The following is a 13,147-nucleotide window of genomic DNA, read 5'->3' as shown; positions in this document are numbered from 1 at the left end:
CTATCCAATTTATCATGAAGCTGTTGTAGTTAGACTGTTATAACTGCATTACAAGTACAAATATATAACAAAGGCTTATTTTATTTTTAAAAAGCACATAAAAGAGGCTAAGAAGTATTCATTTCCCAGGGGGGCACAGTTTGACACTCAAATTAAACAAAGATACAAATAAGTGGCACAGCGGTAGAGCTGCTGACTTACAGCACCAGAGCCCCAGGTTCGATCCTGACTACGGTTGCTGTCTCTAAGGAGTTTTTGCATTCTCCCTGTGTCCGTGTGGGATTTCTCCCACAGTCCAAAGAAGTAAAGGTTTGTATTTTAATTGGCTTTGGTAAAATTGTAAATTGTCCCTGGCGTGTAGTGTGTGCTAGTGTACGACGTGATCGCTGATCGGCGCGGAATTGGTGGGCCAAAGGGCCTGTTTCCGCGCTGCACCTTTGATTAAACAAAACAAATTAAATTCAATTAAAGAAATAGAAATCTGGAAGTGGAGAAATCGCAAAGTAACGGTTCTGAGGCTGGCTCGGTTTTGAGAGATCAGAGTTGCCGCAGTGCGAATTGTCCAGGAGATCTCAGACTGTACAAAATTCTGCAAAGTGGTTGATAATTCCTTAAAATAAAACTTTGAGACCTTTAACAAAAGGAAACATCTGATCCTAGAGTCTGTATTTTACTCAAAAGAAATGAAACTGTTGGCGCTAATGTGAAATTCTTCATATTAATGCAAACTAGAAACAAATAGAAAATGTGGCCATTTTATTGCAGGAGGTGTGAAGTCAGGACTACCTGATTTTACTTCAGTTTTCAGCAACTTATCACATCCTCAGGATGTCCAAAAATCTGAGTCAATTTAAAATTTCTAAATATATGCAGTTCTGAGGCCAATCAGCTTGTCAGACAAACAGCAATTAATCTCTGATCTGGCGATATAGACTAGAAGCAACATTCATCAGTTCAAGATTGACTTTACATTTCCTCTGCATGGCCATTGCTGTTAAGCCACACTTTCACCCACAGCCATCGACAGCTTCAAGATAAAAACCAATTGAGTTTTGAAACCGGCTCTATTCCTCCTGCCGAGAAACACCCTTATGCCCCTGTCCCACTTAGGAAACCTGAACGGAAACCTCTGGAGACTTTGCGCCCCACCCAAGGTTTCCGAGCGGTTCTCGGAGGTTTTTGTCAGTCTCCCAACCTGCTTCCACTACCTGCAATCTCCGGCAACCACCTGCAACCTCCGGGAACCGCACGGAAACCTTGGATGGGGCGCAAAGTCTCCAGAGGTCCATGGGACAGGGGCATAACTAATTAAGGGTTGTCAGGGGTTATGGAACGATAGATCAGCCATGATTGAATGGCAGAATAGAGTTCAGTTTAGTTTATTATCACTTTGATAATCATGTTTAGATTATTATGTACAGCAAAAAGCTTTTGTCTCTTACTCCAGCACTTCTCACAAGCACACACCTTGGAGCACCTTTCCCACAATTATAAAATCCTAATTATTTTCATATTTCTTTCATTCAGGCCACTTTCCAGTCAAAATGAAACACAGGTGCTCCAGGTCCAAGGTGTGGGTTTTTTAGAGGCAGCAGGTTAATTGCACAACAATTGGAGTTTGAACATGAAGCAAAACCCACCCACTGTGTGGCGAGTGTGAGACTCAGAACCCAAACAATTTAAATAGCAATGTAAATCAGCACAGCTAATCAAAATACAACTCGAAGGGATTGCGGCATAAGTGATATCTCACTGTTAAAAGTTCCACATTCCTCCCTGGCGTTTAAATGAAAGTCTCATGATATGCATCACAAGCTTGTGATCTATGCTACAAACAATGCTGAAGTCTGAAGATAGACACAGAAATGCTGGAGTAACTCAGCGTGACAGGCAGCATCTCTGGAGAGAAGGAATGGGTAACGTTTCGGGTCGATGCCCTTCTTCAGACTAAGAGTCGGGGGGAAAGGGGGACGATAGATATAGATGGTACTTAGGACAAATGAATGGAAGACATGCAGCTTAGGACTAACGAATGAAAGATAAAATGGCTGCATTGATACTGGCAGGCAAAGTAATACGACAAATAACACAAAGGAAACAGCCCTGGTTTTGGGCAAATTAGATATGTACAATACATCAAAGGCAAAGTTAAGTAACTGCATTTCCTCATCCTTAAAACGCTCTAATGGCATAGTAGGCTGGTAGAAACAAGGAACTGCATATACTAGTTTAGGAAATAAAGATACAAAATGCTGGAGTAACTCAGCGGGTCAGGCAGCATCCTGACATGAAAACATGGACGAATGATTTTTGCTGGTTGGGAGGAACTGCAGATGCTAGTTTAAACCGAAGATTGACACAAAAAGCTGGAATAATTCAGTGGGACAGGCAGCATCTCTGGAGAAGGAATGAGTGCCATTAGAAGTTCGCCCATTCACTTTCTCCAGAGATGCTGCCCGTCCTGCTGAGTTACTCCAGCTTTTTGTATCTATTTTCTGGTTGGGACCTCTCTTTGGACAAAGACTTAAGTAGACTGGTCTCTCTTTGTATAGTGCCTTCTAAAAGCCTTAGTGATTTCAACAAAACTAGTTGCTTTTGATCATGGCCTAAGACTTCTATGCGGAGCAAAAAACACACAAGCAGACACACACACACACGCACACACACACACACAAGCAGACACACACACACACACGCACGCACACGCGCACACACACACACACACACACACACACACACACACACACACACACACACACACACACACACACACACACACACACACGCACATACACACACACACACACACACACACAGTGGTCGATGTTTAGAATGTGCTGCTGGGGTGGTGGTAGAGGCAGATACGATAATGGCATTTAAGGGGCTTTTGGATAGGCATGTGAATATGCAGCGAATAGAGGGATATGGATCACGTGCAGGCTGAGGAGAGTGGTTTAACGTCATCATGCTCAGTGCGGACATTGTGGGCCAAGGACCCAGTCCCTGTCCTGTGCTTTTCTACGGTCCATATATCTCCACCTGTCACCAACACAGCTTGTGCAACTGATCCTCTTTGAATAATGGCCCTAACATTCCCATCTGCATCTAACTGCCCCAGCTGGTTAAACTAGTTCTTCAGCTAACTTCAAATAATATTGAAGAAGTTTGAAGAAGGGTTTCGGCCCGAAACGACGCCTATTTCCTTCGCTCTATAGATGCTGCTGCACCCGCTGAGTTTCTCCAGCATTTTTGTGTATCTTCAAATAATATCTACCTTCTCAAACAGCACCGCATCTGTAATCAGTTTACCTCCCTTCCAGTAGACCTGGCCAAATTTCAGATAATTCACACATTGCAGGCTTTGGCTGCAGTGCGTCGTGTGTTGTCACTGGTTGATTTAGCTGTTAAAGATTACTTTTATTTTGTTATAAACTCTGCAGTCCAATAAAGATAGATTCATACAGCATGGCAAAAGCCCTTTGGCCCAACATGTCCATGCTGACCAAGATGCCCCATTTACACAGGGCCCACTTGCCCGCGTTTGACCTGTACGTTTCTAAACGTATCCCTTTTAACCTGAGTAAATTACTTTTAAGTGGTGCTAAAAGTGTTAAAAGTTAACAATATTAAATCATTAATAAAATGAAGCAAGTTATCACGTGTTGTTGTGTATACTTTATTTAATGGATAAAGTACTCATCTAACACGAGTCAGATCACAAAATTAAAAAAAAAAGTCACTGAGCAGTGACTCATTTGAAATGAATGAAATTTTACAGGACTTAAAAGGAGTGGTATCTAATCTAGTGTGCCTCCCAGCACACCACTCCCTGTTTAATATGTTTCCTCCCACTCCCTCTGCAATGACTAGTTGCAAGACATGTTGATAAAATGCTTTGATAGCACGACTAGGCAGTGGTAAATGCAAGTCACCAGCTTCCACCACCTGGCAAACATTACAGCACAAAATAAATGCACAGAAGCCCAGATTTTAAACGTCACCGTTTCCTTCTCTCCAGAGATGATGCCTGTCCCTCTGAGTTACTCCAGCGTTTCGTGTCTATCTTTGATTTAAACCAGCATCTGCAGCTCCTTCATATCCAGAGTTTAAAACTACATTAAAGTCAGTATGTGTGTCACCAAAACCACAAGTCGGGTGGGAAGAGAACAGCAAATTGTAATTGCAGGCATGATGTTGATATGGAAATCTGAAGTTACTTCTCCAAATGACAAAAAACGAGCCAAGCTAAATAGCAACAGCACCTCATGTTTCATTTGGGCAGCTTACAACCCAGCGGTATGAACATTGATTTCTCTAATTTCAAGTAACCTCTGCATTCCTCTCTCCCCCCACTCCCTCCTCTCCCACCCTAGTCATCCTACAACTTCCATTGTTCGTATCCTTATACTCCTGTCATTAGCACAGCTTCCCAATCCACCAGCGGACCACTGGGGACTCCACACATCCTGAGGTCATTTGTTGCCACCCTGATTAGTTCTGGCCTTCTCGATCTTTTGGCCTGAAGAAGGGTCCCGACCCGAAACATCACCAATTATTTTTCACCAGAGATGCTGCCTAACCCAGTTTCTCCAGCATGTTGTGTCTAAACCATGCCCACTCCCCTGTTAAAAGACCATTGGAGATGCATCATACACAAACCTGGCACCTGCCTGGGAGCTAGGATCACCAAACAGTGATGGGACATTAATTGAGCATAACCAGCAAATGTTGATGCTACCCGTCCTGCTGAGTTACTCCAGAATTGTGTGCCTGTCTACGTCTGATCAAATACCAGTTTTCACACAGAGAGTGGTGAATCTCTGGAACTCTCTGCCACAGAGGGTAGTTGAGGCCAGTTCATTGGCTATATTTAAGAGGGAGTTAGATGTGGCCCTTGTGGCTAAGGGGATCAAGGGGTATGGAAAAGCAGGTACGGGATACTGAGTTGGATGATCAGCCATGATCATATTGAATGGCGGTGCAGGCTCGAAGGGCCGAATGGCCTACTCCTGCACCTAATTTCTATGTTTCTATGTCTGAAGAAAGGTCTCGACCCGAAACGTCGCCCATTCCTTCTCCCCAGAGATGCTGCCTGTCCCGCTGAGTTACTCCAGCACTTTGTGTCTCTCTCCAGTTCCCACCAGCTGGACAATCAATTTCACCACCATGACTAGAATGTCGATGGTTGAGAAATAAGGGTGAGCTTCCTCTTCACCCTCTTCCACAGTAGAGCGGTTTTGGCTGAAAACACGATGATTAACTGAGCAGCGAGCCTAGCTCACAGTCTCCGGGTGGCTTCTTTGTTTAAAAGAAGTGGAAAATAAACAGACAGAGAATAAACCAGTTGTCAAGTGGAAAGCAGAAAGGAAATCACCAATGTTAAAATACAGAACATAGACCAGTCGGGCACGAGAAGAGGTCCTCCGGCCCACATTGCCTGTGCCGATCAAAAACATCACTTACCTACCTGCACATGACCCTTATCCCTCATCCCCTGCACAGCCATAAGCCTATCTTAAGCCTTTTAAATGCCACTATATGCTTCAACCACCACCCTTAGCAGCACATTCCAGGCACTCGCCACCCTCTGTGTAGAGCAACTTGCTCGCACATCTCCTTTAAACATTGCCCTTCTCACCTTAAAGCTATTCTCTCTAGTATTTGATTTCTCCTTCCTGGGAAAGATATTCTGACCCAATCTTTGCCTCTCATCATTTTATATACTTCTGTCAGGTCTACCCCCAACATCCAGCATTACAGAAAAAACAATCCATGTCTGTCCAACCTCTACCTGTAGCCAGTTCCCCCTAATCCAGGCATTATCATTCTGTTAAACCTCCTTTGCACCCTTTCCAAAGCCTCCACATCCTTCCTGGAACGAGCTGGCCAGAACTGCACGCAGTACTCCAAATGCAGCCTAACCAAAGTCCTATAAAGTTGAGTGACGGTATGATAGGGGGCAGCACGGTGGCGCAGCGGTGGAGTTGCTGCCGTACAGCACCAGAGACCCAGGTTCGATCCCGACTAGGTGTGCTGTCTTTACGGAGTTTGTATGTTTTCCCTGTGACCGCGTGGGTTTTCTCCAGGTGCTCCAGTTTCCTCCCACACTCCAAAGACGTGCAGGTTTGTAGGTTAATTGGCTATTGTTAATGCCAAATCGTCCCTACTGTGTAGGATAGTGCTACGGGGTTATCGCTGGTTGGCGTGGACTCAGCGGGCCGAAGGGCTTGTTTCCACTTTGCATCTCTCTAACGTCTAATGGTTCCCATCGCAATTCCTCCCACCTTAAGAATACCCTGCTGAGACCCACCACCATGCTTCAGATTGAGCAAAGGATGGCTAATTCTGCAAGGCACCAGAGGTGTCCTGATTGTAACACTTGTAAGTACAATGAGGAAAGAAATGGAACCATGCGGCATCTTCTGAAGGTCACTGCTCAGAAGAGGAACTTAGACATTGTATCCAAGGACAAAGGACAAGAAATCAGTAGGAATTGATTTAGGGGAAGGGTTGGTCTGAACTTTACAAACTCTCTAATCATGCTCCAGTGCCCTGTCATTAATAGCTGCGGTGAGATTAGTTTTGCAACATTTCCTGCCGGCTCCAATCTGGAGTGTCAACTGGTTAATCTTCAATCTTTGTAGGAGCAGTGGTAGGAGAATGGAATAGCTTTTAATACATCTGTGATGTTGAAATGTCATTATATTGTAGGCTTCAAAATAAAATCACATTTCTCGTACGCATTTAAAACTAGCAAGTACACGAGGCAAATCACAGGTTCATTTAAACTGGCAGAAACGCAGCTAAAATCTCATTGGAAGGATTTTGGAATCTTACAGCCCCTCACTGTGTGAGAGAAATTAAATGGTAAGAATATTTTTAAAGAACTACCGAAATATAGATATTTGAAGCATTTGCAGGCAGAAGGGATTAGTTTAAGTAGGCATTATGTTCGGCACAAACATGTAGGGCAAAGGGCCCATTCCAGGATTGTTTTATGCATTTAGGTCATAAAATGAACCCTGCTTTAAATATTATCTGATATCTATGACTAATCTAAATTGTCCATGTCATTTGTTTCTTTAAAACTATCATCAGCAAACTTGGGGTGTATGCCAAGTTTAGATAGGACACCACAATTAACTGTGTACCTGAAGATAACAAATTCTTCCAAGTCTTCAATCCAAAATGGGGGCGTCACGGTGGCTGCAGTAGAGTTGCTGCCTTACCGTGTTAGAGGCCTGGGTTTGATCCTGACTTATGGGTACTGTCTGTTTGTTCTCCCTGTGACCGCGGGTTTTCTACGGGTGCTCTGGTTTCCTCCCACACTCCAAAGGCATACAGATTTGTCGATTAATTGGCTTCGGTAAAATTGTCCTTCGTGTGTAAGATTGTGTTAGTGTACTGGGTGATTGCTGGTCGGCATGGACTCGGTGGGCCGAAGGGCCTGTTTCCCTGCTGTATCTCTGAACCGAACTAAACAACTATCATACTTTTGGTTAAAAATAAAATCATCCCTTTTTTTACAAGCACTTTCAGAGCATTTAATCAACAAACTTTTTAAGAATCAAAAAGATCTAAATTTGTCAACCATCAATATATTATTTCCACACAGCAACTTTTATTAATGATTACGATGTGCTGACCATTCATTCCATGGATTTCTACTGAAGTTCCTATTTAACCCGACACTTTGGCCAGTCCGACAGTTTGCTCCCCACATGAACACAGAAGGTATAGAGTCAAACAGCTGCCCCATGGCACAATTTCAACAACCAAAACGGTTGCATGTAGAGTTTCTGCTTTTTCTTCTGTAACACCCTCAGCATACAAGTCATGTGGTATTTTCATATTTCAATTTTTCCAGTTACATCAGTATTACCCAACCTCCCCTTCCCTTAAGTTTATTTAACTGTGGTCTTGGAAACTCATGCAGATTATTCAACTTTTCCTGCATCCACAAGATCTCTTTTTTTCATCGCCTGCGAGTCCAACTCTTATTTGAGACTTCAGAAAGCAAGTTTATTTCCTTCAATTCACCCAGAAGCCTTTCATAATCTTCCTGGCCTTTTAATCTGCGTTTTTTTCCCTTCCTTTCATTACCCAAAACACACTTGTAATGCAGTACCATCTGATCAGTTTGTGATTAAAAACAGATCTCATCACTTACCCCATTGCCCTTTTTAGAAAATTGGTGCACATAATTAGCAATGATATTTCCTACGTAAACTAACACTTAAAACATTTGCTGAGTTACTCCAGGACTTGCGTCTTTCTTCAAGAGAACTTCACTGTGGGAAGAAAACACTGCCAGCTCTTTCTTTTATTGGTATCATTATCCAAGGAGTAAAACATTATTTACCTGTGATCCTCATTGCTTCTTTCAGTACTCTTATGTCCGCTTTAATAGGCAGACTACACTAAGATTAACATCTTATGCCTCTGTCCCACTTAGGAAACCGGAACGGAAACCTCTGGAGACTTTGCGCCCCACCCAAGGTTTCTGTGCGGTTCCCGGAGGTTTTTGGCAGTCTCCCTACCTGCTTCCACTACCTGCAACCACTGGCAACCACCCGCAACCTCCGGGAACCGCACGGAAACCTTGGGTGGGGCACATGGTCTCCAGAGGTTTCCGTTCAGGTTTCCTAAGTGGGACAGGGGCATTATTCTTTAAGTGTAGGAAGAAACTGCAAATGCTGGTTTACACCGAAGATGGACACAAATTGCTGGAGTGACTCCGCGGATCAGGCAGCATCACTGGAGAAAACGAATAGGTGACTTTTCAGGTCGAGACTGAGAGGTCTGAAGAAGGGTCTCGGTCAGAAAAGTCACCTATTCCTTTTCTCAAGTGATGCTGCCTGACCTGCTGAGTTACTCCAGCATTTTGAGTCCCTTTTATTCTTTAAGATGGCAGCTCCAACAATATAGCGCTCTTTGTACAACACAAAGGTGGTAGCGTACAAAAAAACTCACATAAAATAAACATGGTTATAGCCCGTGAGGAAGAAATGGTGAAAAACAGGATCCCTTCAGCTGCACAAAACAAATAAAAGGTGCCAACCAACACTAAATTCTTTAACATAATTGTGTGTTCTGAAGCACTAACCAGCAGTGCTAGACAGATTTGTGCTGGAATATTGTTCCACGAGGACTGGGGATCAATATTCTTCCATAAATGAACTTAATAAGTAGTTGCTGAACTTTGTTTGAATGGAGGAATGAAGTAGCACCATGTTACACTGATCAGGAATAATGGGATAGTAATTAAAGAAATGGACATCCAGCTGGTTGTTTTTAAGGACAAAAAATGTAATGAAAGCCAACCACAGTATTCCCTAGTTTGAGACAAACATTAATCAGTACTCTTCAAACAAATCTTATAAAGCACAAATCAGAAGAAATGGGAGGAAGAAGGGCAGGAGAATAGAGTTGAGAGGGGAAAACAGATCAGTGCGATTGAATAGCAGAGTAGACTCGATGGGCTGAATGGCCTAATTTTCTGCTCCTACCTCTTATGAAACCATGGGGTAAAAGAAAATCAAGTGGAGCTTGGTCCACTACGTTTACTTTGGACTGCTACTCACTAGACTTAGCAGCTTTTTGCTTCGATCTATATACCGAGAGCGCTTCCAGCGGGCAGCACAGAGGAGATGGACAACCTTCAACTGAAGCAACCACTCATGGAGACACAGGAATTGCAGATGCTGGAATCATGAGCAAAATATAAGAGTAACATAGCAGGTCAAGCAACAGTGGAGGAAATGAATGGTCGATGTTTTGGCTCATGATGCCTCCACAGAGTCTGATGAAGAGTCAACGTTGATTAGGTGATGCCTGGCCCACAGTTACTTGAGCACTGTGTACAACCATTTGTAGAGCTAGCCACCGACTCTGTAGAGAATATCCACTCAGCTACTATAAGCCACTGACCAATCCAATAACGTTTTCCTTGCAGTGATAACATGGTTGAATGGATTGAAAGCAAGGGCTTGAGAAGTCAATCCCATCCTCATCATTAATGTAGATAACCGTAGGTTGGCAAGATTATATTATGTTACACAAAGACCCAAAACATTTGTAGCAACAAACCTCAAACTATGATACAATACGATACAAAAGAACTTTATTTATCCGAAGAGGGAAATTGGTCTGCCCACTAGGGTTGCCAACGTTCTCACTCCCAAATAAGGGACAAAAGGTCAAAATAAGGGACAAATTCCCGACGGCATAAAGTGCAGAAGGCCTTCATCATCACCACTGCCGGGCTTAACCCATGACTTTTTTGTTTCCCATTGCTTGTTATAGCTGCACTGTTTTTTCCTTTTTTGCAGGTTTATCCGTCCATATTTGCACATGCCAAACCCATCGAACACCAGACGTTACTGGAACTTTTTGTTTTGGTAGGAATTGACAAAATATAGCGTACATCTGATGCGCATAAGGGGGGGGGGGGTGATTGGATGACTGGTGAATCACTCATGTGTGGCGTCAACAGCACATGCAACATGCACGCACGCTGTTGTGTCAGATCTAGGATCTGTCTGTAAGCGTGGCCTTCTGGTGATTACAGAGTAGTAGCAGTCAAATACGGGACAAGGGCAGTCTCGTATGTGACAAACCAATTTAGCCCATTATACAGGATGTCCCGGCTAATACGGGACAGTTTGCAACCCTACCGCCAACAGTCATAAAACACAAGAAGATACATGGAACATGATATTAAAGTAATGAGTGGTAAGTCCAGGATTGGGGATGTGCAAAGATTGGCGAAGGTGGGCCGGGGGTGTAGAGGGGAGGGGGGACTGTGATCCCAGTTGCAGGGAAACACAATAAATAGGCTAGACACAAAATGCCAGAGTAACTCAGCAGTTCAGGCAACATCTCTGGAGAAAAGGAATACGTGACGTTTCATGGAGGAAACCCTTCTTCAGATTCAGTCGTTCAGACTCAGTCTGCTAAAGGGTTTGATCCGAAACATCACCCATTCCTTGTCCCCAGATATGTTGACTGACCCACTGAGTTACTACGGCATATTGTGTCTACCTTTGGTTTAAACCAGCATCTGCAGTTCCTTCCTACACAATAGACTTGCTGATGTAGGGTGCAGAAAACATTGCTTTTGTAATTAACACTGATAGTGTTACAAATTGAACTCTTAAAGAACACGTGGTGCAGAAGGCCAAATTGGTCTGTTAGGCCAATGCTGATTGAAGAACCAATCCAAAATGTTTCAGTTTATGAAGTGTAATCTTGAAGAGACAGCACTCCGAGCATTTCCAAGTTTTTTTTAATCCCCAAAATACACCAATCGTCTGCCTTCACTAACTATTCATACAAAACAACTAAACGGGGAGTTATCGGGTTCCTAACATTGTAGCCAAAGATTCTAGAGGCTCCTCTAGTATCTTTGATTGTAACCTCATCTAGCCCTCGAGTACAGCCACAAACATGCTGGAGATAGGAACACGTGCGGCTAAAAAGTCGCCGAACGATTTCCTGATCTTACAGGACCACAGAACCAGCCGGGAACGAGCCCAGCCAACTAGTCTTAGACACCCATCGGTCTAATATCCCCCATCGAAGTTCCTAGTTAACTCGCAATTAATGCGGGCAGAGTTCTGGCTACAACATTGGCGTCATGAGAAGTTTTAAAATGGCAATATTAGTCTAAAGACATATCTGCAAGTCCCATTTATCCGTGTACTCTAGCGTCCGATCACATCGTGTTAATGTTTCACAATGAATGAACCCCCCACAAAAGTCGGGTTATGGTCCAAACGTTAACCCTGGGGTAATTTTAAACCGGAGAATTTATCAGTCACGTTTTAGGTGCGCCTTTAGCACAAGGGGATTATATCTCCAAGCGCTGCAACTACTCGCCTCTGTACCAAAAGGGGGAAATATCTTCACACCAATTCAGCAGTGGCTCTGGTAACGTTAAGCCGGTTTTTCGGTGTGGTGTGACACTTGCATTGTGAAAGAAGGGAGGTGTTTTGAAATGAATTACTTTCAACAGTAGATTGAGACAGGGAACTGCAATGTTGATTTACAAAAAACACAAAGCGCTGGAGTAACTCAGCGGGTCTGGGTGGCATCTACGGAGGATAAGGATAGGCGACGTTTCTCGTCGGCACCCTTCTACAGACGATAGATTTGTTGAGTAGAAAAGCCGGAAATGCATACTTCTTTAACAAACATTCCAAGCTCGTTCGGCCATTATGGAAAATAAAATTACTGACAATATAATTCATGTGAATACCGCTTCGGAGGAAGTGACAGAGAGACGGGGGAGGCAGGAACGTTAGTTCCCCAAAGAAAATTGACATCCAAGTTAAAGCGAAAGTTAACATCCAAGTTACTTGCACCGGGCTCAACTAAGAGCTGGGGTTGTCACAAGTTTGGGACTGGGGCAGTCACGCCGGGCGGTGATATTCGCAAGCCTTGAAATCGCTGTGTGAATCACAGAGAGACCTGAACAGATGAAGTCTCACCGCCCTCGCTACTAACCCGGGACAGGAGCTGAAACTCCTGAGAGGTGTCGTTTTATTTGCACCCACCCCAAACCCATTACTCACCTGGAGCAAGACTTGCTGGAGTTTGTACAAAAGAAAGAAGGTGGTCCCAAAAGTTAACTTGTTCTGGCCCTGCCCGCGTATCAGCTGATGGGATGACAGCACAGCGAGCCCAGGGCAGCGCTTCAGCTGGTTGGACAGGGAGATGAGATCAGCGGTGGGGAGTGATAGCAATCTGGACACTCATTTGTTCGCGAGGAAAAGGGGGAAATGATGTCTGAAGGACCACCTCGAAACGCGGCGTAATTGACAAGCTGTGGGTGAAACTGACGCGGGGACTTTGGCTCAATCTCTCTTTCCCTCTCTATCGTAACGGCCAAACCCTTGATGGCTGAATCGCGTTTAACCTTCACTCGGGGCGGCAGCCGACTCATACCTCTATTTCCGCGAACTTTGCGGCATTTTTCTTTTTAAGCGCGGACTTTGCCGGCTCTTTCATTTTGCGGCAAACGCGCCAGGAAGTGACCCGTTCTCAAGGACTCCGGTGTTAACTTTATTCGGAACAGAATAAACTCGCGTTGTGACAGCAAGGGAGAGGAAATAACCCAGGGCAGAAATCCCAACAAAGACACGTG

At 44.0% G+C, this 13,147-nt stretch overlaps 1 protein-coding gene across 1 annotated transcript in view; it reads right to left on the bottom strand.

Moving 5' to 3' along the window:
• LOC129700804 (elongation of very long chain fatty acids protein 1-like) overlaps window positions 1–12,732 on the bottom strand; it is a 79,768-nt gene extending 67,036 nt beyond the window's left edge. Inside the window, exon 1 of the mRNA XM_055641504.1 lies at window positions 12,576–12,732. The gene's annotated coding sequence lies outside the window, so the exon portion shown is untranslated. The remainder of the gene's footprint in view (window positions 1–12,575) is intronic.
• Between the last annotated feature and the right edge of the window lie 415 nt (window positions 12,733–13,147).

Source organism: Leucoraja erinacea, chromosome 10, assembly GCF_028641065.1.
Source record: "Leucoraja erinacea ecotype New England chromosome 10, Leri_hhj_1, whole genome shotgun sequence".
Taxonomy (NCBI): Eukaryota; Metazoa; Chordata; class Chondrichthyes; order Rajiformes; family Rajidae; genus Leucoraja; species Leucoraja erinaceus.
Note: the sequence above shows the minus strand (reverse complement) of the source record. Positions and strands in the feature narration are given on the sequence as shown.